General features: G+C 40.2%; 1 non-coding gene across 1 annotated transcript; it reads left to right on the top strand.

The window, feature by feature from the left end:
* Window positions 1-11,063: 11,063 nt before the first annotated feature.
* Window positions 11,064-11,170, top strand: LOC131229919 (small nucleolar RNA R71). Its single transcript, XR_009163656.1, has one exon. It is a non-coding gene; the product is annotated as a small nucleolar RNA R71 (small nucleolar RNA).
* Window positions 11,171-27,276: the final 16,106 nt, after the last annotated feature.

Below are 27,276 nucleotides of genomic sequence, written 5' to 3'. Positions count from 1 at the left end.
ACAATGGAGCGATTCATTCGCTTAGCCACACTATTATGCTAGGGGGTTTTGGGAACCGTCTGTTCATGTCATATACCCAAGGACTTACAATACTCATGAAAGTCGCCAATGTATTCACCACCATTATCAATACGGACGCACTTCAATGATCTACCTGTCTCTCTCTTGACCATAGCATGAAACAATTTAAATACACCAAAGACCTCGTCCTTAGATTTCAAAGTATAAACCTAAACCCTCCTAGATGCATCATCTATAAAAGTGACAAAATACAATGCCCCACCCAAGGTTTTTGTCCCCATAGAACCACAAACATCAGAATAAACCAAATCTAATGCATGCACTTTATTAACGGGAGAAGCAGTTTTAATAAATGAAACTATATGTTGTTTCCCTGATAAACAATCAATACATGTTTTGAGAGGTGTACTTGTCACATCTGGAAGGAGCCGCTTCTTTGCTAGTACCTGAAGCCCCTTTTCACTCTTGTGGCTTAGATGACTGTGCCACATGTCAATAGCTGAATCTTCCGCTGTGTTCAACCCACCCTTGCACATACTGACACTTATCTTGTAAAAGGTGTAATACTTCTTTCCTCTAGCTGCGATCAACAAACCCTTGGTGCGCTTCCATCGTCCACCAGCAAATTGGCTTTCATAGCCATCATCATCCAACCTTCCTGTCGACATCAAGTTGAGGCGAAGGTCTGAGATATACCTCACATCCCTGAGAACCAATGTGCAGCCCACATCGGTCTTCACACAGATATCACCAACCCCTACGATCTTCGATGCGCTAGAATTTTCCATTTTCACGGTCCCAAAGTCACTTGACTTGTAGCTTGTGAAGAATTCTCTACGTGGAGTTGCATGAAAAAAAGCTCCCGAGTCAATCACCTAATCAGTGTCCTGACTCGTAGCCTTGAGACATATATCATGATCTGCTAAAAGAATAACTAAAACGTTGCCATCTGAAGCAACCGCAGTGGAATCTGATTCATCTTCCTTCTCCTTTCCTTTTCCTTTTTTGTCGTTCTTCTTACCACGACATTCATGCTTGTAGTGGCCCTTCTTGCCACAATTCCAACAATCAACATCCTTTCTGTTACTCGACTTGCCTATTGATTTATCTCGGGCATTCCCGTCCTTCCTATTCTTTCCTCTCCCACGTTCTTGTGTCGAAAGGGTCTCTTGCTAAGTAGATCTCTGAGACTTTCTCCTTGTCTCCTCATTAAAGAGACAACTGGTTACTTATTCCATGGATACCTTTCCGTCTGGCGCAGAGTTACTTAAAGATACCACCAATGTCTCCTAACTATCAGGCAACAAACTAAGCAATAGCAAAGCCTGCAATTCATCATCCAAGACCATCTTCATAGTGGAGAGCTGGTTCACTATATTGCTGACTTCATTCATGTGCTCGGCCACAGAACTACCATCTTTGAACTTGAGATTCACAAGTCGCCCTATCAGAAAAATCTTATTACCGGCTGTCTTCATTTCATACAGCCCTTCTAATTTCAGCCATAGGCTAACGACTGAGGTCTCTATAGACACATGATGGAATACAGAATCCTCCAACCATTATCTAATAAATCCCACTGCCTTTCGGTTCATCTTCTTTCAATCATCATCAGACATATCATTGGATTTTGCTAATATGCCTAAAATTGGAGAATATAAGTCCTTGCAATAAAGTAAGTCCTCCATCTTAGCCTTCCATATGGTCCAGTTAGAACCATTGAGGTTGATCATCCTTGATGAGCCACCTTCCATAATTTAAAACTGATCCTACCCGTTTAATGAACTTAGCTCTGATACCACTTTATTGAGGGCCTTGCACAAAACCTTATGATCTAGCCTACCAAAACAAACCAGAATTATTGAATAATAATACAATGAAATAAATCAAAGCATCAATCACATAACACGAGATTTTTATGTGGAAAACCCTCAAAAAAGTAAAAACCGTGGGACTTTGTCCAGATCAACAATCCACTATGAAGTAGAACGTTACAACTTTCTTCACTCATGCAAGAGTGGATAAACAATAAGAGAAACAAATAAAACGGAGAGATCTCACCGATTATGAGGACGTGGAAGCACTGAGATATAGTAGATCACCTCTATGAGCATAGCCTCCCTTCCATAAGCTTCCTCTCTCTCTCTCTTCTCTCTCTCTCTCTCTCTCACACACACACACACAAACACACACACGCACACACACACACACACACCTTTGATAGCTCCAAGCCCTCTTAGAAAACCTTTAGGAAACCTTAAAATACCCTATAATAGAATACCCTAATCCCGTTTTGGAACGCCTTAAATAGAGAACCAGAGGAATTAGAGTCACATAAGAAAACTGCACATAAGCGGAGGAATTAGAGTCAAATAAGGAAACTGCGCTACCTCTCCTCTGAGCTGAGGAGGAAAACCCCATTACACTGGCCTTAATGTTTTATGTGGTGGGGACCGTGGGGTCCACTTGGACTTTGGATCTACCTCATTCTTTGTATAATGCCATAAAATGATCTCTCTAAATGGATGGATAGTGTGGATACAACATATACATCATGGTAGGGCCCCACTTCAGCAACCGACTCGCTATAGTCGAGTACAGTAGCTAATCCTCATCCACAACACATAAATCATGGTGGGGCCCACATACATTTAGTGATGTCACTTCAGTAGCGAGTTAGTCCATGGTGCATGGCCAATACCATTTATAAAATGGTAATAAACTATCACCTGATTTTATTATATTTAAAGGAGGACTCTCCACGAAAGTGAGGGAGGACTGGACCAAATGACGATTAATTCTTTCTCAAGGTATGAGACAGGACCACCTTATCAGGTGTGTCCGTACGATCGTGGGCCCCACCCGTACTTGTTTTAAAAACATGATCCAATCACCCCTGATTTCTTAGTAAGCAAGCTTTTCCTCCTTCCTCTTGCATCTTTATGTTACCATCATTCGGTGTAATCTGTGATGATTGCTATTTCCTTGACTCTAAATTGTGAGGCCCACCTCCCAGGAGAGGTGGACAGTGTTCACTCCCCAAGTATAGGGTCGTGATGTAGTAATAAACTCGGTAAGACCGAGGTCGAATCCACAGGGACTGATACCTGTACGTTATCTGAAACCAAGTAGAACTAGAACTAGACTAAGATGTGATCTAAACCAAATAAAATTTAAGGAATAATTGTAGAATAATTATCTAAAACTTTAGGGAATTCAGAGGAAGGAAACTAGGGATTCAGAGGATCCACTTGTAGAGATCAGGGAGATCTTATGCCTGCTTCAAAAATCATGAAAATTAAACTGAACTTCTTCTGATATAATTTTGAAGAGATGAAAGTATATGAATTAGAATGGATTCCATCACCACACCATGCCCAGGAGACAAAGTTAACAAAAGAATTAAACTAATTACCAACCAATCAACATGCCATGAAGGTCAAGAAGGGTACCATCATCCAACCATGCCCAGGAGACGATGGTGAACAACAGGGCCTCCTGACGTCATAAACATCAAAAGAGAAAGAGAAATATTCAAAGCCATTGCAAACCCATTGTAATTTCAGTCACAATAGACCATTAAAGACTAAGAAAATATTCCTTTAATAATCAACTTAAAATCAAATTCAGTTCAGAAATTTAAATTAAAGGCACAAAGTAGGATCTCCCATCTCGCTACAGGCTTCACCTCTTAGCCCTAGCTAAGAGGTTTAGCCACACATGAATGGGCTAAGTCTTAAAAAAAATAAAAGAAATATAAAGGAAAAGAAGAAGAAAAACCAAGCTGCTTCACTTCTCTCTCTCCGTTCCTCAGCTTTTTCTTTCTTTCTTCTTCTTTTCTTCCGTTCCCCTTGCAATCGTCCAAGCCCTCTCCTTTCCCAAAAAAAAAAACTCCCAATTCTCTCTCTTCTCTTTCTTTTATAAGCAGAGAAGATGGTGGGGAGGTCGGTTGCAGGGAACCGACCTTGCTTACACTGAGAAAAACCGTAATTTCTTACGCACAGCAGCGTTTTCTGTCGCAGCAAAACCGTGAGACCGGTTTGTGTTTGGATGAGATTTGGACCAGCATGCGATCACGTCCGGGCATTCCGTCAACTTGGGAAGGGTCTAAATTTCCCTCCCAACAGTTTGGACGGTGTCGATCTTTCAACCAATCACCTCCAAGATCATTCAATGGGCCATAAAAGCCGGGGCAGCATCCGGAACTTACGAACGCTGGCTTTGCGCACGGCAGCTGTGCTGGATCTTGTGGGAGCCACTCTCGGTGATCTTCCAGTGAATCAGCGTCGATAATTAGATTCATAAGGTCTACTTAGGCCAATCTTCCAAATTCGAAGTGGATCCGAGCTTTGGGTAGACCACACCACTAATCAACATAGCAGAAGCATCCAGTCTTTGCATTCTTAATCGTTTACATAGTTGCAAGGAATTGATCAAGTGCAAAAAGTGTATTATATACACTGTATGATGATTATGAGAAATCCACACCATCCATCTTGTTCCCCATTTCATTTGAGCCGTGGGGGCCGAAGTTAAAGAGTATCTGGACAGCGGGTGGGCCCCAAATCAGTGTTTTATGGACTGATCTATTAGTTCAGCCACTTTCATGAGGATCCAATGGGTGAAATTTGATGTGTACGGTTAGTTTTTGGTCCTCGAGTCATGTATAAAGTTTCGAGCTAAACGGATGGTGGGAACCCTGTGATCTTGCATTTTGGACTAATTTCGGGCCACTTGAGCTTCAGTTTCCCAATTTTTGCGGATCCCCGGCGTGTAGTTCCGTCGATCTTGGTCCCCTGGAGTCCGTCCCTTGCCTTGGTGCATTCTGAACGTTAAATCCGTACTTTTAGCATCCCGATCCAGTCTCAGCTCGCAATTCCACCTTGCAACACAAACATGATTAAAATGGGTTATTCAATGGTACCATGTTCATAAATCCAGGCAATAACTGGGTCTAATATGTAATATTTGACCCTCAACACAACCCCCAACCAGCATTTTGCTAGTCCCGAGCAAAATATGCGAAAAGTAAGTTGAGAATTACAGAACAATTTCTATAAAAAATGAATTTGAGTGATTTTTGCAGAATAATCCAGATATGAGAATGCTCAGATTCATGAATGTTGGGTATTACTTTCTCCTAGACTCAGGCGCACGGTAAACTTCATAATCAAGTTCAAAGTATTATTCCAGGAATTAGAACAATTCTAAACAATGAGTATCATGAGTGTATAATGAAATCTCGGCTTATTTCTATGATAACATTGATAATCAAAACAGCATTTAGGACACTCAAAACCTAAACCAGAATTTGCCTTACAATTCTTCTCTTTTATTCTTCCCACTTTTGATTTTTTTTCATCGAGGGAGAGGAGAATCGAATCCGCACCTATAGGGAGCAAACCTATGGTGAAGATTATTCGCCTAACCTTTTTCAAAGGTATCTCTCTCTCTTTTTTTTTTTTTTTTTTTTTCAATTGATCATGACGGGCAAATTTTCCAAGCTGGTTCCTTACATGCTTAGTGATTACCAAGTTAACCCTTTAATATCAAACTGAAATCTTAATGTGAAAGCGAGATGTGACATGTGAAATCATAACTCAATCAATGTTTAAAACTTCTAATTATAGATTAACACTTCAAACTTAACTGTGAAATCTAATATAATAGATAACTGAATCTAAGAGTTATAAATTACCAACTTCACTAATCTTGTAATTCTAAATCCAAGATGGTTGTCAAAATCACTTCGAATTCAACAAAATGTCAGAAATTTTTTAAAATTTTCGCAACTTTCACAAATTTTGTTCAAGACCAAGAAAATGCTGATTAGGTCACCTAATCTCCCACCCCAACCTAAAATCTACATTGTCCTCAATGTAAAAGATATAAGCGTGCAATGTACTTAGGACAACGAAAAGTGAATATGAAGTGATGGGAAGATAGTACCTGGTTGATGAATCGAGAGACACTTTCCAAGAGATCGCAGCATGGGCGTCAGTCAGCACGAGAGAGAAAGCAACACAAAAATAACAAAAATAAAACCCTACCTATACCACTTTCGTAGGTGCTCTCGATTGCATTTAGCGTATGCAACAAGCCTTTAAACCCCTAGGTTGCCCCTAGTGGACGAGTTGTAGTCTCGTGAGGGTTTGCAGTAATGTTACCCACAAACATTGAACTAACTAATGATAAAAACGAAATGAAATGAAGAGCTGGGTTGCCTCCCAGGAGCGCTAAGTTTACCATCTTCAGCCAGACAAATAAGACAACTACCCTAGTCCTATGAAAACAGGAAACCTACCTATACCTCCATCAGACTATGAGATCAATCCTGGTAAACAGGATCAGTCAGAGGCATGGACATGTCCTCTGAATCAAATTTCTCGACAAATGGTTTCAATCAATGTCCATTGACTTTAAACTCTTTGCCATTGTCGGGATCTCTAATCTCAACGGCCCCATGAGGAAAAACAGTAACAACAATGTAAGGGCCGGTCCAACGAGATCGAAGCTTACCCGGAAAGAGATGTAATCGAGAATTATACAAAAGGACCTTCTGACTAGGTGTGAATGATTTTCACAAAATGTGTTGGTCATGAAATGCTTTCATCTTATCCTTGTAAATTCTCGAATTATCGTATGCATCATTCCGGATTTCCTCCAGTTCATTCAATTGAAGTTTGTGTAGCGAGCCAGCGTTGTCTAGATTTAAATTAAGATTTTTGATCACCTAGTACGCTTTATGTTCCAGCTCCACAGGCAAGTGACAAGCTTTCCCATAGACAAGTCTAAAGGGAGACATTCCAATAGGGGTTTTAAAGGCAGTACGGTATGCCCATAAGGCATCGGTCAATCGGATTGATCAATCCTTACGATCAGGGTTAACCGTTTTTTCCAAAATGTGTTTAATTTTCCTATTAGAAATCTCGGCTTGCCCACTTGTCTGTGGATGGTATGGGGTGCTCACCTTATGAGAGATACCGTATTTCTTCATTAAGCTCTCAAATGGTTTATTACAAAAGTGTGAGCCCCCATCACTAATGATGGCTCGAGGCGTTCCGAATCGAGAAAGGATGTTTTCTTTTAGGAATTTAATGACCGTGCGATGGTTATTAGTTCGACACGGAATCGCTTCGACCCATTTAGTGACATAATCCACGGCAAGCAAAATATACAGATTTCCAAACGATTAGGGGAATGGTCCCATGAAATCGATGCCCCAACAATCAAATGCTTTAATGATAAGGATGAGATTCAAAAGCATCATATTTCGACGGGACAATGCTTCTAATTTCTGACAACGCTCACAAGCTTTGTAAAACTCATGAGTGTCCCTAAACATAGTGGGCCAGTAAAAGCCACACTGCAGAATCTTAGCCGTGGTCTTTTTAGCAGAAAAGTGACCACCACAAGCCTGTGAGTGACAGAAGGAGATAACGCTCTGATGCTCATCGTCTGGTACACATCTCCTTAGGATTTGGTCTGGGCAATATTTAAATAAGTAAGGATCATCCCAGAAAAAGTTGCGCACCTCGGTGAAGAATTTCTTCTTATCTTACGCAGTTCACTGTGTCGGTATGGCACCTGTAGCAAGATAATTAGCAATATCAGCAAACCAAGGTGAATGGGAGACTCTGAACAGTTGTTCATCAGGGAACATGTCATTAATATGAGTCGTCTTAAGGGACTCAGAGGTATTAAGCCGAGAAAGGTGATCGGCCACTACGTTCTCTACTCCCTTTTTATCTTTAATTTTCAAATCAAATTCTTAGAGTAGAAGGATTCATCGTATCAAACGGGGCTTAGAATCATTCTTAGAAAGAAGATACTTAAGTGCCGCATGATCTGTGTAGATAATGATCTTGGATCCGATCAAGTAGGACCTAAATTTGTCCGAGGAGAACACTACAGCTAAGAGTTCCTTTTTCGTAGTCAAGTAGTTCACCTGGGCAGAATTTAAAGTTCTACTTGTGTAATGAATGACGTAGGGCCTCTTATCTTTTCTCTGGCCTAGGACCGCCCCAAGAGCATAATCAGAAGCGTCGCACATAAGCTCAAAAGGAAGGCTCTAGTCGGGTGGTTGCATGATAGGTGCAGTGGTTAACGTGCCCTTAAGCTTGGTAAAAGCTTCCTGGCATTGCTCAGTCCACTCGTATAGAGCATCCTTTTGAAGAAGATTACATAAAGGACGAGAGAGGAGACTAAAGTCCTTTATGAATCGCCTGTAAAATCCTGCGTGTCCTAAGAAGGATCACACGTCTCTGATATTCTTGGGTGGCGGTAGGTTAGAGATAAGATCGATTTTTGTCTTATTTACCTCGATTCCCTTGGACGAGATGATATGCCCAAGGACAATTCCCTTCTGAACCATGAAATGGCACTTCTCCCAATTAAGTACCAAGTTTTTTTCTTCACATCTTTTCAGCACACATTTAAGACTTTCCAAGCACTTGCTGAAAGATGGACCGTAAATAGAGAAATCGTCCATGAAGACCTCTAGATATTGCCCCACCATATCAGAAAAGATACTAAGCATACATCGCTGAAAGGTGGTAGGGGCATTACATAGTCCGAATGGCATCCTTCGGTAGGCAAAGGTGCCGTAGGGACATGTAAATGTGGTCTTTTCCTGGTCTTCAGGGGCTATCTCTATCTGGTTGTAGCCTGAATACCCGTCAAGAAAACTGTAATAGGAATGACCAGCTAACCTTTTCAGGATCTGATCAATGAATGGTAAGGGAAAGTGGTCTTTCCTCATGACGGTATTCAACTTCCTGTAGTCAATGCACATTCTCCAACCAGTAGTGACTCTAGTTGGCACGAGTTCATTATTGGCATTGGCTACGATGGTGATTCCGGACTTCTTAGGGACCACTTGAGTTGGACTCACCCATTGACTATCAGATATAGGGTATATGATACCCACATCCAATAGTTTAAGAACCTCGCCCTTAACCACTTTCTTCATGTTTGGATTTAGTCTACGTTGTGGTTGCCGAACAGTTTTTGCATTATCTTCAAGATATATGTGGTGAGTACAAATCGAGGGATCGATTCCCTTGAGGTCCGCTATCGTCCATCCCAGGGCTCCTTTATGCTCAATGAGAGTAGATACGAGCATACTCTCCTGTTCTTTCTCTAGGTGGGAAGAGATCACCACCGGGTATGTCTCATCTTGACCTAAATAGGTATATTTCAAATCAGAGGGCAAAGGTTTTAGGTCAAGCTTCAGCGACTTGAGGTTAGATGGTAGAGGCACTACATCGGTTTATGGCAATTCTTCAAATTGTGGCCTCTACCGGTTAACTTCAAGTACCGGTGCAGTATCAAGCAAGGTGCACGTCTCCCTAATCATGTCATCATCAAAATCATGGGAGTGGGCCAGGCACGTCTATAGAGAGTCAGAGGATAAGGCTAGAGGTGTCGTATCTTCTACTAAAGAGTCAATCATGTTAATGTCGTGGAAATCGTCATCCTCCTCTAAGTTTCTGCCGTTGTTGAAAAAGATATTTAACTCCAATGTCATATTCCCAAAAGACATAGTAATGACACCATTCCTGCAGTTGATAATTGCATTTGAAGTGGCAAGGAATGGGCGGCCAAGAATGACGGGGATCTGAGTGCTTATGTTATTGATGGGTTTGGTGTCCAGGATGATAAAATCTACAGGGTAGTAAAATCTATCAACTTGGACCAACACATCCTCAATTATCTCTCTTGGTATATGAACAGAGCGATCAGCAAGTTATAGTGTGGTTGGGGTGGGTTTTAATTCACCCAAACCTAACTGTTTGTATACCGCGTAGGGAATCAGATTGACGCTTGCTCCTAAGTCAAGAAGTGCATGATCAATTCGATGGTCCCCGATTACACATGATATGGTTGGGCTACCGAGATCCTTGAATTTCTGTGGCACGTCTTGCTTTAGGATGGCACTCACTTTCTCGGTTAAGAAGATCTTCTTTTGAATACTCTGCCGTCGTTTGGTCGTGCATAAGTCTTTCAGGAATTTGGCATATGAAGGTATTTGTTTCACGACATCAAGTAGAGGAATGTTGACTTTCACTTGTTTCAACACCTCTAGGATATCCTGAGAGTTAGAGAGAGGTTTTGGTGAAACCAACCGTTGGGGGAATGGAGCAACTGGCTTCTCTAAAAGTTCCGGTTCTAATTTTTGTGGGGCATTACTGGATCCATCATTGTTGTCCTCTTCTGGTTCTTGAGGCTTTTCGGGCCTAACCGGAAGAGTTTTATCAATGATCTTTCCACTCCTAAGAGTGGTGATGGATTTAGCGTGCCCCATCTGATTTGAAGAGCTGGGATCATTAATCTCGTACTACGGTTTAGGATTGGGGAGAGGTTGTGCAGGAAGCATCCCCTTTTCTATAACCGTCATACGAGAATCTATCTTTTGCATAAAATCTGTAATTCCCCGCATTGCCTGAGCCAGCTCTTGTATGGAATTTTGAACCGGTTCCTCTTGAGGTTTCACTTGATTTGGATTTTGATTGAAGAAACCTGGAGGAGTAGCCGTTTGTCCATTCCTCCAACTAAAGTTTGGATGATTTTTCCAGCCAGGATTGTATGTATTGGAGTTAGGTCCAGTAAAAGGTCTTTGATAGTTGTTTACGGCATTAGCTTGTTCATTCAACACTCCTCGAAAGGTGGGTATTGTAGGACAATTTTCAGTTGTATGAATGTTGCAATCACAGATGCCGCAAACAATTTCATTAGCCTTATCATTCTTTCCTTCCATGGCCTCAACTTTTCTTATGAGCGTAGTCACTTTACACTTGAGATCATCCTCTTCTTTCAAGAGATATAATCCACCTTTCTCCTTTAATTGAGTCGGCCTAGACGTGGTGTTTGATTTTGGGTAATAGTCCCAAGATTGTGTTTTTTCAGCCAGACTGTCGAGGTAGTCCCATACCTCGTCGACATCTTTATTAATGAACTCTCCATTACACATTGTCTCGACCATTTGGCGCATGGAAGATATCAGTCCATCGTAGAAAAAATTTGTAATGCGCCACGTTTCAAATCCGTGTTGTGGGCATGAACTGACCAAATCTTTGAACCTTTCCCAACATTGGAAGAATGTTTCATCTTCCTTTTGGGCAAAGTTCATGATTGCTTTTCTGAGGGTAATCGTTTTATGATGTGGGAAGAATTTTTTTATGAATTCCCTCTGCATGTCGTTCCATGTGCCAATGGATCTAGGACGCAGTGAATGTAACCACGTCTTAGCTTTCTCTTTTAACGAAAAAGGAAAGAGTTTCATCCTAATTGTATCCTCAGATACATTAGGAAAACATAATGTAGCTATAATCTCATCGAACTCTTTCAAATGTAAATATGGACTCTCTGATTCAAGTCCATGGAATTTGGGAAAGAGTTGGATAACTCCTGGCTTGATGTCCATTTGTCCTGTGTTTTCAGGAAAAATCATGCATGAGGGCGTACTTACTCCCACCGGTTGTAGATAATCTCATAAAGTACGAGGCGGGGGTGCCTGATGCACCTCGTTCTCATCTTGGGTATCCTCCACCCTGGGTGGAAGTAGAGGAGGTTGGTCTTCAGCCATAACTTCAGTTAACTCAGGGAATTTCGAGCAGTGTCTAGTCCTGCGATGGATAGTCAACCCCTCAACCAATCCTCCTTCAGTCAAGAGACGTCGAGTGTTGTCATGGGCCCACTTGGGCATGAAACACTCACAGCCCTCAACTAAATTCAAAGCCTAATCCTAAGAAAGGAAAAGAAAATCTAAAAAGAAAGAGAGAGAGAGTTGGAAAGAAATTACCAAATTAAAGCCCCTAAGTTAAGGACCTGCAAAATAAAACAAAATAAGTTAGATTCTAAAAAGGGAAGAACAATCCTTTAAAAGAAAGATAGAAGTGAACTTGTTTCTAAAAGAAGGGAGCCCTAAACTAGAAAGTAAATTAGAAAGAGAACTGAAAAATAGAAAGTAGAGAAGGAGCTTACCGAATTAGAAATTTCTATCTTAAAGGCCTACAAAATAGGAAGGTTAGTTTTGAAACTAAAATTCTACAATTAGAAAGTAAAAATAAAAATTGAAAGTTAATTTCTGAAAAGGGGAATAAATAACCAGGTTTCTAAAAAACAAAAGAGGAAATTTCTAAAAATAAACTATTTCCTACAAATTGGAAAATACTAAAATTAGAAAAATTTAAGATTTAAACCTTAGTTCTAAAAACAGAAAAAGTAGAGAAATTAGGAAGGAATTACCAATTTAAGAACTTATGTCAGGATCCTACAAAACAGGAAAACAGGTTAAGTTCTAAAAACAATAGAATAAAATAAAATAAAAACTTTTATCCTAAAGTAAGTAAAATCTTAATCCTAACCTAATTCTAAAACTAATTAATTTCAGAAAAACGTAGCCGTCAGTCCCCGGCAACGGCGCCAAAAACTTGTTCACTCCCCAAGTATAGGGTCGTGATGTAGTAATAAACTCGGTAAGACCGAGGTCGAATCCACAGGGACTGATACATGTACGTTATCTGAAACCAAGTAGAACTAGAACTAGACTAAGATGTGATCTAAACCAAATAGAATTTAAGGAATAATTGTGGAATAATTATCTAAAACTTTAGGGAATTCAGAGGAAGGAAACTAGGGATTCAGAGGATCCACTTGTAGAGATCAGGGAGATCTTATGCCTGCTTCAAAAATCATGAAAATTAAACTGAACTTCTTCTGATATAATTTTGAAGAGATGAAAGGTATATGAATTAGAATGGATTTCATCACCACACCATGCCCAGGAGACAAAGTTAACAAAAGAATTAAACTAATTACCAACCAATCAACATGCCATGAAGGTCAAGAAGGGTACCATCATCCAACCATGCCCAGGAGACGATGGTGAACAACAGGGCCTCCTGACGTCATAAACATCAAAAGAGAAAGAGAAATATTCAAAGCCATTGCAAACCCATTGTAATTTCAGTCACAATAGACCATTAAAGACTAAGAAAATATTCCTTTAATAATCAACTTAAAATCAAATTCAGTTCAGAAATTTAAATTAAAGGCACAAAGTAGGATCTCCCATCTCGCTACAGGCTTCACCTCTTAGCCCTAGCTAAGAGGTTTAGCCACACATGAATGGGCTAAGTCTTAAAAAAAATAAAAGAAATATAAAGGAAAAGAAGAAGAAAAACCAAGCTGCTTCACTTCTCTCTCTCTGTCCCTCAGCTTTTTCTTTCTTTCTTCTTCTTTTCTTTCGTTCCCCTTGCAATCGTCCAAGCCCTCTCCTTTCCCAAAAAAAAACTCCCAATTCTCTCTCTTCTCTTTCTTTTATAAGCAGAGAAGATGGTGGGGAGGTCGGTTGCAGGGAACCGACCTTGCTTACACTGAGAAAAACCGTAATTTCTTACGCACAGCAGCGTTTTCTGTCGCAGCAAAACCGCGAGACCGGTTTGTGTTTGGATGAGATTTGGACCAGCATGCGATCACGTCCGGGCATTCCGTCAACTTGGGAAGGGTCTAAATTTCCCTCCCAACAGTTTGGACGGTGTCGATCTTTCAACCAATCACCTCCAAGATCATTCAATGGGCCATAAAAGCCGGGGCAGTGTCCGGAACTTGCGGACGCTGGCTTTGCGCACGGCAGCTGTGCTGGATCTTGTGGGAGCCACTCTCGGTGATCTTCCAGTGAATCAGTGTCGATAATTAGATTCATAAGGTCTACTTAGGCCAATCTTCCAAATTTGAAGTGGATCCGAGCTTTGGGTAGACCACACCACTAATCAACATAGCAGAAGCATCCAGTCTTTGCATTCTTAATCGTTTACATAGTTGCAAGGAATTGATCAAGTGCAAAAAGTGTACTATGTATACTGTATGATGATTATGAGAAATCCACACCATCCATCTTGTTCCCCATTTCATTTGAGGCATGGGGGCCGAAGTTAAAGAGTATCTGGACAGCGGGTGGGCCCCAAATCAGGGTTTTATGGACTGATCTATTAGTTCAGCCACTTTCACGAGGATCCAATGGGTGAAATTTGACGTGTACGGTTAGTTTTTGGTCCTCGAGCCATGTATAAAGTTTCGAGCTAAACGGATGGTGGGAACCCTGTGATCTTGCATTTTGGACCAATTTCGGGCCACTTGAGCTTCAGTTTCCCGATTTCCGCGGAACCCTGGCATGTAGTTCCATCAATCTTGGTCCCCTGGAGTCCGTCCCTTGCCTTGGTGCATTCTGAACGTTAAATCCGTGCTTTTAGCATCCCGATCCAGTCTCAGCTCGCAATTCCACCTTGCAACACAAACATGATTAAAATGGGTTATTCAATGGTACCATGTTCATAAATCCAGGCAATAACTAGGTCTGATATGTAATATTTGACCCTCAACAGACAGCATGTGATAGGGAGAGACTACGTTCCCACCAATTTGAAGTTGTGGGGTCCCATCGCATCATAGACGATGCATAGGTACCATGGAATCTCACTGTGGGTGGATAAGATCCCGAAATTCACACCAATCAAACGATCTTAGCCATATGATTTAGATATTAAATTGGACAACTGAGCATGATAACATTAATTGTACAATTGATGGTGAGGATCATCCGGTCCCACTTTTTTTTCACCAACAGTAATAGGATGACTACGTAACCTAATGTGGTGTGATGATGGACAGCCATCTTTCTCACATAAGTGGGCCCGCCTAGTGGGGGCGGATTAGGTCTTCCTCTCCGGAAACGGACAGGGGCTATGAGGGGCCACCACCCTTTATCCATTTTGCTAGGGTACAAGCCCATAAATGAGGTACATGCATTCGATATTAAACGCTACTGCCATGGAAGTTTTGGATCAAACTAATATTTGTGTTTTTTTCTTCATCAATCTTTACAATGACCTTAAAAACATGTTGGATGGGAATAAACCACCACGGTGGGCCTTTTTAAAAAAGGTTCAACCATGGTTATCATTATCACTATTGCTTTTTGTGGTGTGCTCCACTCAATTTAGGACTCATACCCTAAAATAATATAGCAAAATGAATGAATAATGTACATAAAATTCATACATCATGGTGGCCCTCAGAACCTATGTCCCTTCCTAACTATGGAAGGAGGACCAGAGGATTGCAAACCGAGCAAGCCTATTCTCTTGGGGACACCATGATTTATGTCTCATTCATGCACTACGAGAAAGGAGGGCAGAACCGACACTTGGTGGAACCCTTTGCCCACGGAAATCAAAGTCAACTGCAGGCAAAGTGTTCCTATTTAATTAAAATCATAGATGCCCTAATCAAAATCACAAATGCCCTAACCGGCCGCCTCATTTCTCTCTCTCTGTGCCCGATCTACCTCTCCGCTCTCTCTCTCTCTCTCTCTCTCTCTCTCTCTCTCTCTGCGCCTGATCTCACTCTCCGCTCTCTCTCTGCACCTCTCCGTCTCCACTCGATCTCTCTATACCTCTCTCTCCCTCCCTCTCCACTCTCGAACTCATCACCGACACTCTCCCTCTCTCTGCCATCTCTGTCTCTCTCAGTCTCTCTCTCCGTTTGCAGATCTAAGACAGCAGAGCGATGAGAGATTGCAGCTGAGATTTCATCATCGGACGGCGTTCTTGCTATCCAAACCTCATTTCCATCTGAGGTGCTGATATATACACTGAATTTTCGGTGTATGTGCGTGAATCTCGGTTCTGTAGTAAGGGGTATTTTGTGTAATTTGGTTTTTATATGCGCATGACTATGTACATTGGTAGTCCACTTCTGACATGACCTTCTCCTATCTTAATTTTTCGGATTCAAACCCATCATACACTGAGATTTCGGAGTGTTAGTGTTGAATCTCTGTTTTTATTTTTTTTTAATTTTTTTAAAATTTTATGCAATTTCGGTTCGGTGTATGGGGTGTTTTCTGCATTTTGAGATGCCTGCATATGCAAGAGTATTTATTTTGGTAGTCCTCCTCTACCATGACCCACACTCGCACATTTTTGGATTCGGACCCATATCCATAAAAAAAAAGGTGGATATAGTGAGCGGATTAGGTTCGGTCCTTACTGTGGGGCCCACTTTGATATATTTATTGTAAATCTATGTCGTCCATCCGTTTTGCCAGATAATTTTAGTGAATTAGGCCAAAAATGAAGTAGATCCAATTCGCAGGTGGACCACACTATAGGAAACAGATCAAATTTTGAATTTGGTGTTTGGATTATCATCTTCTGGTTTGATTTTATTGCCAGTGGGTTTGGGTTTGAGTGTAATTAGGTTTTCCACATCACTAAAGGGCCCCATATGGTCATATGCATGTGCATTTGAACATGTGTGCGTACATGTGAGCTACCATAGTGGAATGATGCTAACTTTCGCTGACTTGATCCACATGCATATGCAAAAATCTAGATGCACAATCAGACAATAAATTACAAGGATATTACTAGTATATAGAAGGGCAAAATTCCAAACAGAGTACATGGAGTCATTTACCTTTAAGGCCAGCTCCAACACTTTTCCCACTGCATTTATGATTGAGATTTTCTTCCCTTGTACTTACATCCCTTGTTTCTGAGCTTTAGTTGATGATGTTAGAAAGTTGGTTCCCTTATTTGAATGTAGTCATTCTAAAATTTATTTTTCATGTTTTTTACCAAAGGTGGTATGATGATTTTAGCAACGTGGTTGAGTAAAGCAGCTCTTGAAGAACAAACAACTGTTATTCTTATCATTTTTAAGGTGCTTATTTAATTCAATGATTAGATTTATAATTTTCTTTGTCTGATATAAAAAGCCTCACCCTAGATTGGAACATATACATAGGTTCTTCGTCACCTTCTATTACATAAGGCTTTGCCAGTACATATTTCAGCCATATTACAAACTGTTAACAGGTTGCGATTTTACTGGACATCAGGTGGCACTTGTTGTGGCCTGTCTTATTTATTTCTATATTTACATCGATGTTGATAATACATATGGCATCACTTAAAATATTATTTTGAAGACTGCATTGTCTAGGTAACATTTATGTATGTCATTAAACCATATGGATTCTTGTACTTCGGTGGATTTCAGGGAGATTTGGCAAATTACCTGAGATTTTCTCTTGATAATGCTAGGTAAGCTCATAACTTGATATTTGGCCACCAACTGATTGTTTTTTAATTGAAGATGATGTGGTTTTCACTGACTTTGTTGGTGGCAGCAAGTAATCAAAAGCTTTATCGCTTTTCCCCTAGTTTTCTTTTCTTTTGTGGGGACCTATGGTACCACTAAATCCACAAGATCTGACAGTGATGTATAGCTTCATCTACAATTGGGTCAGCAATTTGGACAATCTGGATGTCTGAACAGCTAAAAGTTGTAATTTATCAGATGTGTATCATTACAAGCTATGTAGTAGATACTTTGTATTTAGAGAATTCTATAAGAATATCTGTATCTCTTGTGTTCTTTGAACTGACTCTGAACATGTCTCATCACATTCTGGAATCAGCCAGCTTGTTTCACCATATTGCAAAGTCGGACTGCACGGGACAACTTCCCGACAAATCAACAATCATTGTTTGGTGGTCTGAAACACAATGAATGGTGATTTGGAGTGTGAGCTAATTTTAACTGCTAATGTGTGCTACTTCTTCATGAATGTAAAATTGCAGTTAGGTCCTCTTTAAGCTAGATTGGGCTTGGGCTAACCCCCTGGTTGGAATTGGTCAGGTCAAGTATGGTTACCTGATTTGGCAATTCTGCTTCTATCCTTGTGCTTCCCTGTTGGAATGTAACTCTTTAGAGATGGTAAGCTTGTTTTGCTCTTTCTCATTTTTTTTTCTTTTTTTCTTTCTCTAACTTTTTGGTCCATGCAAAATTCATTTTTGGTGATCTTTTTGGTCCAGGAATTTGCACCATTCCTCAATTTGGTTTTCTTTTTGTTAGTTTCTATACTATGACTTGCATTGATCATTTAGCTTATTATGTGGAAGTTTTTTGGCACTTCTTTCTACTGTAGTTGTTTATCATTGTTATCTTCTTCACTTTTCTACGCTAGATGAAAATTGTTGTTTCATGAAAGTAGATTGACAAATTTGCCTTCTATGTGTTGCATTTTGCAAAATTCTGAGCCTATATGATATTAAGGATGAGGATATTGATAGTGTTTTTAATCATTCCTAGCCTTTGCTCTTTATAATTTTGATGAATAACAATTTGTTATCTATTTTCTCAGGAAACCTCTCGTTACAAATATCATGTGGATGAACTTACCTTGTTCAGGCAAGTATCTATTTTCTCTTATGCAATGTGTTTCTAAAATTTATCATCATCACTAGAAAAAGGTAACAGAGTCTTTTTGCCATTGGCTAATCTTTTATTTTCCCTTGAACAGCTTTTACCCTGCTTTCAGAGCTTGGTAGTTTCAAGTTAAAATTTATCATCATCACTAGAAAAAGGTAACGGATTTTCATTACACTGGTAATCGTAATTAAATTTGATCCAAACATGCCCTTAAATTGTCTTTTAAGATGTCATGTTGCAATAACAATGGATTTCATGACGAGCGGTCCAGATGATGGTTCTAAAGCATATGTGATCACAACAAAAACAAGTACGACAACTCATCAGGTGGGCCACTCATTTATGAAAAAAATAAAAACTGATTTAGAATTAAATAGAAATTGGTCACATACCCAGCTTGTCTGCAGTTTCTTCTGGTCAATCACTATCTTTGGAGTGTTCAGATTCTTGGAAGGATGTCAAATAATGCTAAGTCTATGGAAATTTTACAAAGTAATTTTTAGAGCCTTACGATATCTGTATCTTTTGCCTAGCTGAATGCTAACCACCCTTGTCTGTTTCAGTCTCATTGATTTCTTTTCCATTTACTTTTCTTTTCTCATTAACCCTTGTGCAGATAAGTTGAATGTGTAACTATCTTCTCCTTGTTATGTTTCAAGGTGATTTTCACTGCCAACTTTGTTTGTTGACTTGGTTTGGCATGATTTGTGAAATTAGATTGTGGCCTGATGGGGCCCACATGCAAGGATGTACTGGTTTTTGTGAAATTAGATTGTGAAAACCATGCTCCATTTGATATATCTTCCTTTATTTAACCGTTATAGATTTATAGAACCTGTTAGGATGAGCTACCGCTAGAAATGGAAAATTATGAAAACTCAAACACATACTCTAGCCTCGAAGATTTAATAAATATACAAAGGAAGATTCAGGTTGGACAAGTGCAGGAAACTTATTATATATAGTTGTCTTTTACGATATTTTTATTTTTACTTGTCTAAACATGTGTCTCTTAACATGTCCTGATACATGTTTCTGTATCCTCGGTCATTGATACATAATGGTACTGATACTCTGAACACTGCTTACAAAACATTACAATGTGTATTTACTGTTGCTATTTGGTATATTTCCTGATTTTCTTGACTAGAATATCATCCTGTTGAAAGACCGTTAATTTTCTTCACACACTTTTTCTAAGGAAGTTGCAGCATTCATAATTATTTGTGAAGAAACAGCGATCTTTGTTTTGGTATTTATTTCTACATCAGTTTTGAACTTCAAACTCTTCAAAGTTGGGATGGTAGTTTGTTGGTGTAGACTATGGTTATTTGGAACGGGATGAGCGTTTGGTTTTTGTGTGGGGAATGGGACGAGGGCTCAGTTTTTGAAGGATTTCTGGTTAGGGGAGTGTAAGCTGCAAGATCAGTTCCCCAATTTGGCCTGCAAGGTGGTGGATTTGGATATCACCGTGAATGGATGTTTTGTGCTTGAAGGGTCCCAAGGGATGTGGCTTCCTCCATTTTGCAGAAATCTACGGATGTTGAAGCTGAAGAGTTTCTTTCATTGCTATATCTTGTGAGGATTTCTCTTGTTCCCTTCAAGTGCGGGATGGTCTTAGTCCTTTCAATATGATTATTCATTTATATGATTATTCATTTCAATATATTAAATGATTTCCATTTCCCTTTCTTAGTCCTTTCATTTATGGTCTTCTCTCATTTTGTGGGCTGCAGGTCAGACAGATTTGCTAGGCTTCAACGGATTCAATGCTCATTGGGCCCATGACCAGCCTTATTCATTGTGCCTGGTGGTGGTCCTTCCTTGGCCACTGCGACGTTTTCTACACAAGGGCAATGTGAGGAATTTCAGCCTCAAGCGCACCGGTTTGATCTGCTCCCAGGAATCAGGTCTAAGCATAGTTGTCCAAGCGACCACATTGCATCATTGGATAACATCTCCAGTGAAAGAGAAGGCCTGAGCAAGGATGATAACATTCGCAGCATAAAAATAAAAAAATAAAAAAATAAAAACTAAGATAAATGAGTGTCACCTTTTCTTTTCTTCTCTCTCTCTGCTTTTTTTTTGTCTTGCTGAAGAAAAAGATTTGCTCTATGGCTACGGGTTATTGGTAGCCATGAGTTCTATAGCAACCGATTTAATTCGTAGCCATATGTTTTTAAATCTATAGCTACGGTTAGACTACGGACTATAACCGTAGCTATTGATAGCATTTCAATAAAAAGCTGACGATTTAGCGGCGTCCAGCACAATTGTCAGGAAAGGTCCTGACCGCCGGTAAAGCCTTTACCGACTGAGGCTTTACCGGGTTAGCTAACCGCGGGCAAAATATTTCACGGCTGTTTTTTGGGCCTTCGCCGGCGGTTTTGACCGCCGGTAAATGACAATTATCTTGTAGTGATGTCGTCATCTATTTTATCCGGTCATTTCAGCTAATAAAGCCTGGACTTGAAGTATATCCAAAGCTCAAGTGTACCACATCCCAAAGAAATAGCATGAATTTATAAGGGCCGGTTTGGGTGCATGGATTCAGAACTCTCTGGATTTGAAATCCTCCTATTGTGTTTGATAACCTATATTGGGAATCAACTTTAATCCAAAAGTAGTTATGCCTAGTATATTAATAAGGGTTTGAATTTATTTACTAAATTAACTTTAATATTTCTAATTAGTGAACCTATGTAATGTTTGACACAATGATTATAATAAGCTTGCTAAAATATATACTTTACCTGAAAATGATGAAATTTCAAGTATCGGATGGGCCATCAGCACAAGATCATGTCTAAGTGACTAACTAATGATTTTTAACTATTGATTTAAATGGATAATGTTTGAAATGTGTTGATCATCGTATTAAATTAATTATAGTGATGCAATTTGTAATCTAGTTATCTTAGGATATCATTAGTGGGTCATGTGCCTAATTATTTAATAGTCTTGTGACACACATTACATATGCAACTACAGGAAGGATTTTAGACGTAATCCAAACTCCCAATGTGGATTTCAAACTAGATTTAAAACCACTGGATACGAAACCTCCATTTACTTTATGACGCCAAACATCCACAGGATTTAAAACCCTCTCAAATCCATGGTGCTAAAACGAGCCTAGAAATTTATATACTCGCTGTTGAAAACTTTCTGCAGGTTATAGGAGTTTTGGATTTTTATTTTTATATTTTCCATGCCATGTGACAATACAAATAGGACGGATGACAAATAAACATCACTGTAGACCCAAAGAAGATTTGAATGGTAGATGTTATCATCCCAACTGTTCCTTGTGGTGTGGTATACTTGTTCTTTGCATATGCTTCAATTTTGAGCTCTCTCCCCAAAATGAGTGAGAAAGACGAATGGATCGCATCGTTAAGGCACGTACATCCACGGGACCTAGAGACTGGAAGCGGATTGGCTGGTGTTACTGCACACCGGCGATATGGCGGTCGTGGATGTCATGCGAAATTATTTGGCACTCAAAATGATATATTTATTATATCCACACCGTTCATCTATTTTATGAGATCATAAATAGATGAGATCATAATTCATATTCAAAGCTTAAATGGAGGACACCAGAAATAAAAGTGGGGCAATGATTCTCACCCTTAAAACATTCATAAGGCCTACTATAACGTTTATTTTCCATCCGATCTATTCATAAGGTCACAAAGACCTCGATGAAGAGGAAAACAAATATCATATTGATCCAAAACTTCTATAACCCCAAAAGGGTTTCAATGGCTAACATTCAAATCCCTACAGATTTTTGCACTGTGGTCCACTTGATCTTTCGATCTGTCTTATTTTTAGGTTTAAGCCTTAATACAATCTGGCCAAATGAAAGGACGGTTGTGATATAACACATACCTCATGGGACCCACAGAACTTGGTCACGTCAACACAGCAGTGGTTCACCAGGCAATCCGCTTCCCGGGACATTTTAGTATTGCTCGGGCGCGGATTTACCGCTAAAGCCTTTCGCTGAAGTTCCTGCGCAAGGATGCTGGTGGGGCCCACCGCTATATCTGTGGAAAACCTACACCGTTCATCTGTCTTTCGAGCTCATTTTAATACATTCAACCAAACATGACTTGGATCAAAAACTCAAGTGGACCACACGAGAGTAAACAGCAGGGATTCAGTGAGAACCGTTTAAACATTCACATGGCTATAAAAGTTTTGTTTCAGGCTTCTTTTTTTTTTTTTTTTTTTTCGTATTTTCACTTATCCCAGTGGTAATGACCTTATAGACGATTTTGATGGCATATAAACATCAAAGTGGAGCCCAGGAAGCTTTCAACAGTAGATATTTCTTTTCCGAATTTTCCCTCTCGTGTGGCCCACTTGAATATTACATGTACCTCAATTTTTATATCTAGTCTAAAATTAGCTCGCCAAATGGATGAACGGGGTAGAGTTACCACATACATGGCGGTGGGCCTATCCAGCATCCCTGCGCAGGAACTTCCTGAAAGCCTTTGGCAGGAAATCGCGTCCGTCTTACTCAGTACGCAATCCGCTTTCCTTACAAGCTTCCGAGGAACTTCCTGCGTTGTCGTCGCAGGCAATCCGCGTCGCAGATGATTCTGCCGCGTGGACCCCAACTGGTGGCTGAGATGCACACATAAAAATGAGAGGACTATGGGGGAGCGGATTAGGCGTTACCCTTATCGTGGGGCCCACATAGACAATGCGTTGAATATCCACGCACTCCATCCGTTTACGCATACCATTTTAGGACGGTCTCCAAAAATTTACGTATATCCCAACCTCAGGCGTTCCGTGCCAAAGGAAACAGTAGTGATTGAGTGGCTCACCGTTAAAAATTCCATAGGGCGCATCGTAAGGTTTTCTTAAAGTTTATTTGTATTCTAACCTCTTGATAATGTCAAGAAGATCCGGATTAAGGGAAAATACAAAAAAAATAAAATAAAATAAATAAAAAATAAAAAAGCTTTATCTAAAACTTTTATAGCCCAAGGAAAGTTTTAATGGTCATTTATCACTTTTTCCAGAGGTATGGTCCACCTGAGATATATATCTTTCTGAGGTTTTGAATATTCTCCTAAAATAAGATTTAAAAACATATAAACGGTGTGGATATTCAGAAAATAAGTCAAGTTAGGCCCTTCATGGTTAGGGTAACACCCACTGAGGTGTTACCTAGATAACAGCTGATCCGCTCCTGGTCTTTGCTTGGCTGGGGCTGGTGAAGAGTCTTCAACAGAAGCGCGCCTCTCGCGAGTAGCTATCAAAAGACCACTCTACAAGTGTACTCGCACGTGCCAATGGCATACGTGACACAGATCCAGACCGTTAGTAAGGTGAAAACATCGTGCATGCATTTCATGCTGATGATAAAAAAATGTACAAATTGTATGTGCTCCTCAAGTCTAGGTTCAATGTGAACCGTCAGTCAGATATTCTTAAATGTCATATGTTTAACAGTGAAATTGAATAATTTTCTGGGAACGAAATATGTACGATGGGAACCAAGAAATGTACGATCCGGATCTTCCAAACTTGATACATTGGCACATGCTGAGAGAAGAGGATAAGCACATCGGCTGTCGCGAGTAGCACTTGGATTGTCACAAGACAAAGTAGTGAAAGGTGGAGTCCGCGTCCGTGAGAAACTACATGACGTCAGCATGCGTGATGCTACGTATATCCCCTTCAAATCCGTGGGCCCCACTAAATGGAGGATAAGTCAAAAGTACGGGAACGGATTGGCTACTCCCCCTGACACCAGCCCCGTGGCTCGTGTTCGGTGGTCCGTGGGCCCCACCATGATGTATGTGTTTCATCCATTCCGTTCAGCCATTTTTAAAGATCATTTTAGACTTCATCCTAAAAATAAGAGGGACATAAATCTTAGGTGTACCACACCACAGGAAAACAATAGTGATTGGATATCCATCATTTAAATCCTCCTAAGGCCCCTGTACTGTTTATCTGACATCCAATCTGTTGATTAGGTCATAAATACCCAGATGAAGGGAAAAAATAAAGATCAGCTTGATCCCATACTTTTATGGCCCCCAGAAAGTTTTTAATGGTCGCCGATCATTCAACACTGTTTCCTGTAATGTGGTCTACTTGAGATTGGGATATATCTCATTTTCAGTATAATATCATAAAATGATCTATAAAAATATATGGACGGCATGGATGAAACACATACATCATGGTGGGGCCCACAGACCACCGAACACCAGCCATTGGCTGGTGGCGGGGGAGTAGCCAATCCGTTTCCCAAAAGTATACTTGATCCGGTCATCATGAGCATTAATTCGAATGCAGGTTTTTCCATTTTGTACCAGTCGGGTCCCACATGCGCGTCTACCAGATTGGAAGATCTTAGCCGTCCAATATTTGCTTTTTAGGTTCAATTATCGTTGATGTATTTTTTTTCCTCTTAAGTCTGGCCACCGAGTGAAGGGTTGGGATTTTTCCACGAGGAAGATTTTTGATGAATGGGGCCTCTCATATCAACGGTTAGGGAAATGATCCACGCGCCTCACTTGAAACAAGATAAGATGAGCCATCCATGACGAAGGATGGGCCCCACTTGTGCACGCTGAGAATGAATGGGCCCATTGTTGAGAGACTGAGTGAATTTTTTTCATTTCACGCAGCGTACCAAAATATACACTTTTGGAGTGAGAAGATTAGGTGCGACCTTGAGCGTGGGGCCCACCTGGAAATATATTTTGTGTATCCACACCGTTCATTCGTTTTTCAAGCTCTCTTTATGGACATGATGCCAAAAATGAAGCAGATCAAAATCTCAGGTGGACGATACCAAAGGAAACACTGGTGATTAATCATTAAAAACTTCTCGTGGGCCAAAAAGGCTTTGAATTAAGATGATATTTGCTTCTTTTTTTTTCTACCTTCATCTATATATTTTTGTCCTTATCAACAGGTTGGATGTAAAATAAACATTAGGTTGGGCATTTCAGTGGACCCTAGGAAGTTTTTAACGGTGAGCATTCAATCCCCGTTGTTTCCTATGGCACGGTTCTTTAGATTTGGATCTGCTTCATTTTTTGGACTGTTTCCTAAGATGATATGAAAAAATGGATGAACATTGAATATACATGTTGTCAGAAGCCTTAAATCTTCAGATTTTTCAGTTGCTAGACCGTTCGTGGCCCATGCTCGACCGGTCGAGGGAGCTGCTCGACTCAAAGTCTAGCGAGCACATATTTCTGGGGTTTGTGGTGCTTGACTGGTCGTGGTCCATGCTCGACCAGTTGAGTAGTCTGTACCACCAGTCGAGGTTACGCAGATTCGTTTTCGGATTTGATGCGGACTGTGAAAATTTGAGTCGGTTTTCACATAGGTGCGAAAAGAAAATTGCCTAAACTATAAATAGGTGTCCCTAGGGCTTTTCTAGGGTACGAAAAATAATTCTAAAGCTTAGATTCGAGGTTGTTCGAATCGGATAAGTCCTCTCTCTTGTAATTTTCTTTTCATAGTGGATATTCTGTCGCTTTGTACCATGGTTTTTTCCCGCAAGGGTTTTCAACATTAAAAACTTTGTGTTCTTCTATGATTGCTTGTTACTATTGAATTGTTATTCTATATCTAGATCTGTGTGATTCCGCAGCACAAATTCCTAACAAGTGGTATCAAAGCAATCGTTGGGACACAGATCTAAATCTGCAGGATTAGTAATAATGGAAAACGGTAAGTTTGATATTGAGAAGTACTCAGGCAAAAATAATTTTGAGTTATGGAAGGTTAAGATAATTAGCCTATTAACTAAGCAAGGCGAGATTAAGGCTCTTAAGGAGCGAAAATCTACCATGAAAGATGATGAATGGAAAAACCTTGATAGTAATGCTTTAATCTCTATCCGTTTATGTCTTACGGATGAGGTTCCCTATAATGTTTTGAGGGAGAAAACTGCAGCTAGTTTGTGGGCGAAGTTAGAGAACATCTACGTAAAGAAGTCCTCTGAAAATCACCTACACTTGAAGCTACAGTGTTATTCCTTCAAGATGGTAGATGGTGGAGATTTGGAAGCCCATATCAGCAACTTTAATAAATTGATGTGTAAATTGCTGGATATGGAGGAAGTGGTCAAAGATGAGGAACAAGCATGTATATTGTTGAATTCTCTTCCTGCATCATATGAGTCTTTCAGGGATACGATGTGCACCGCAAATAAAACCCTAAGTGTTGACACCGTTATCTCAGCCCTTCAAGGGAAGGCTATAAGAAAGTTAAACGGTGACATGGGAGCATCTTCCGATGCACTGATTACGAGGGGTAGAGATTCTGAGCGAGGTATAGGATCTTTAATACCTAGATCCAAATTCAAGGGCAAGGGCAAAGAAAAATTGAAGTGTTGGAATTATGGGTTGTCTGGACACATGAAGAATGATTGTAGAAATCCAAAAACGAATAAAGAAAATTCAGCGGCTTCTTCCAAGGAGGCCAATGTAGTCACATCTGATGAAGAGACAAGTGGTGGTGAAGTTCTGTCTGTGTCCATGATCGGACATGTTCACGACAAACATGCAAATGAGTGAATCTTAGACACAGGAGCGTCATATCACATGACTCCTCATCGAAGTTGGTTCGCCAGTTATAAGGAATGCGATGGTGGACAGGTTTTTATGGGCAATGACAATGCCTGTAATGTTGTGGCTATTGGCACGGTGAGCATCAAGATGTTTGATGGGATGGAGCGTACCTTGACTAACGTCAGGCACGTTCCTGATATAAAAAAAAGTCTGATTTCTCTCGGTGCACTCGAGGCTATAGGGTGCAAGTTCACCGGTATTAATGGTGTCCTTAAAGTTTCAAAAGGGGCACTCGTGGTTATGAGAGCGCAGAGGCACGGAAACCTTTACAGGTTGATTGGGAGCACTTCAGCAAGTGGAGCGGCAACAACTATTGCAGACTCCAAGTCTCTACGTATGTGGCATG

Source organism: Magnolia sinica, chromosome 16 (assembly GCF_029962835.1).
Source record: "Magnolia sinica isolate HGM2019 chromosome 16, MsV1, whole genome shotgun sequence".
Lineage (NCBI taxonomy): Eukaryota > Viridiplantae > Streptophyta > Magnoliopsida > Magnoliales > Magnoliaceae > Magnolia > Magnolia sinica.
The sequence above is the reverse complement of the archived record's forward strand: the minus strand, read 5'-3'. Positions and strand labels throughout refer to the sequence as shown.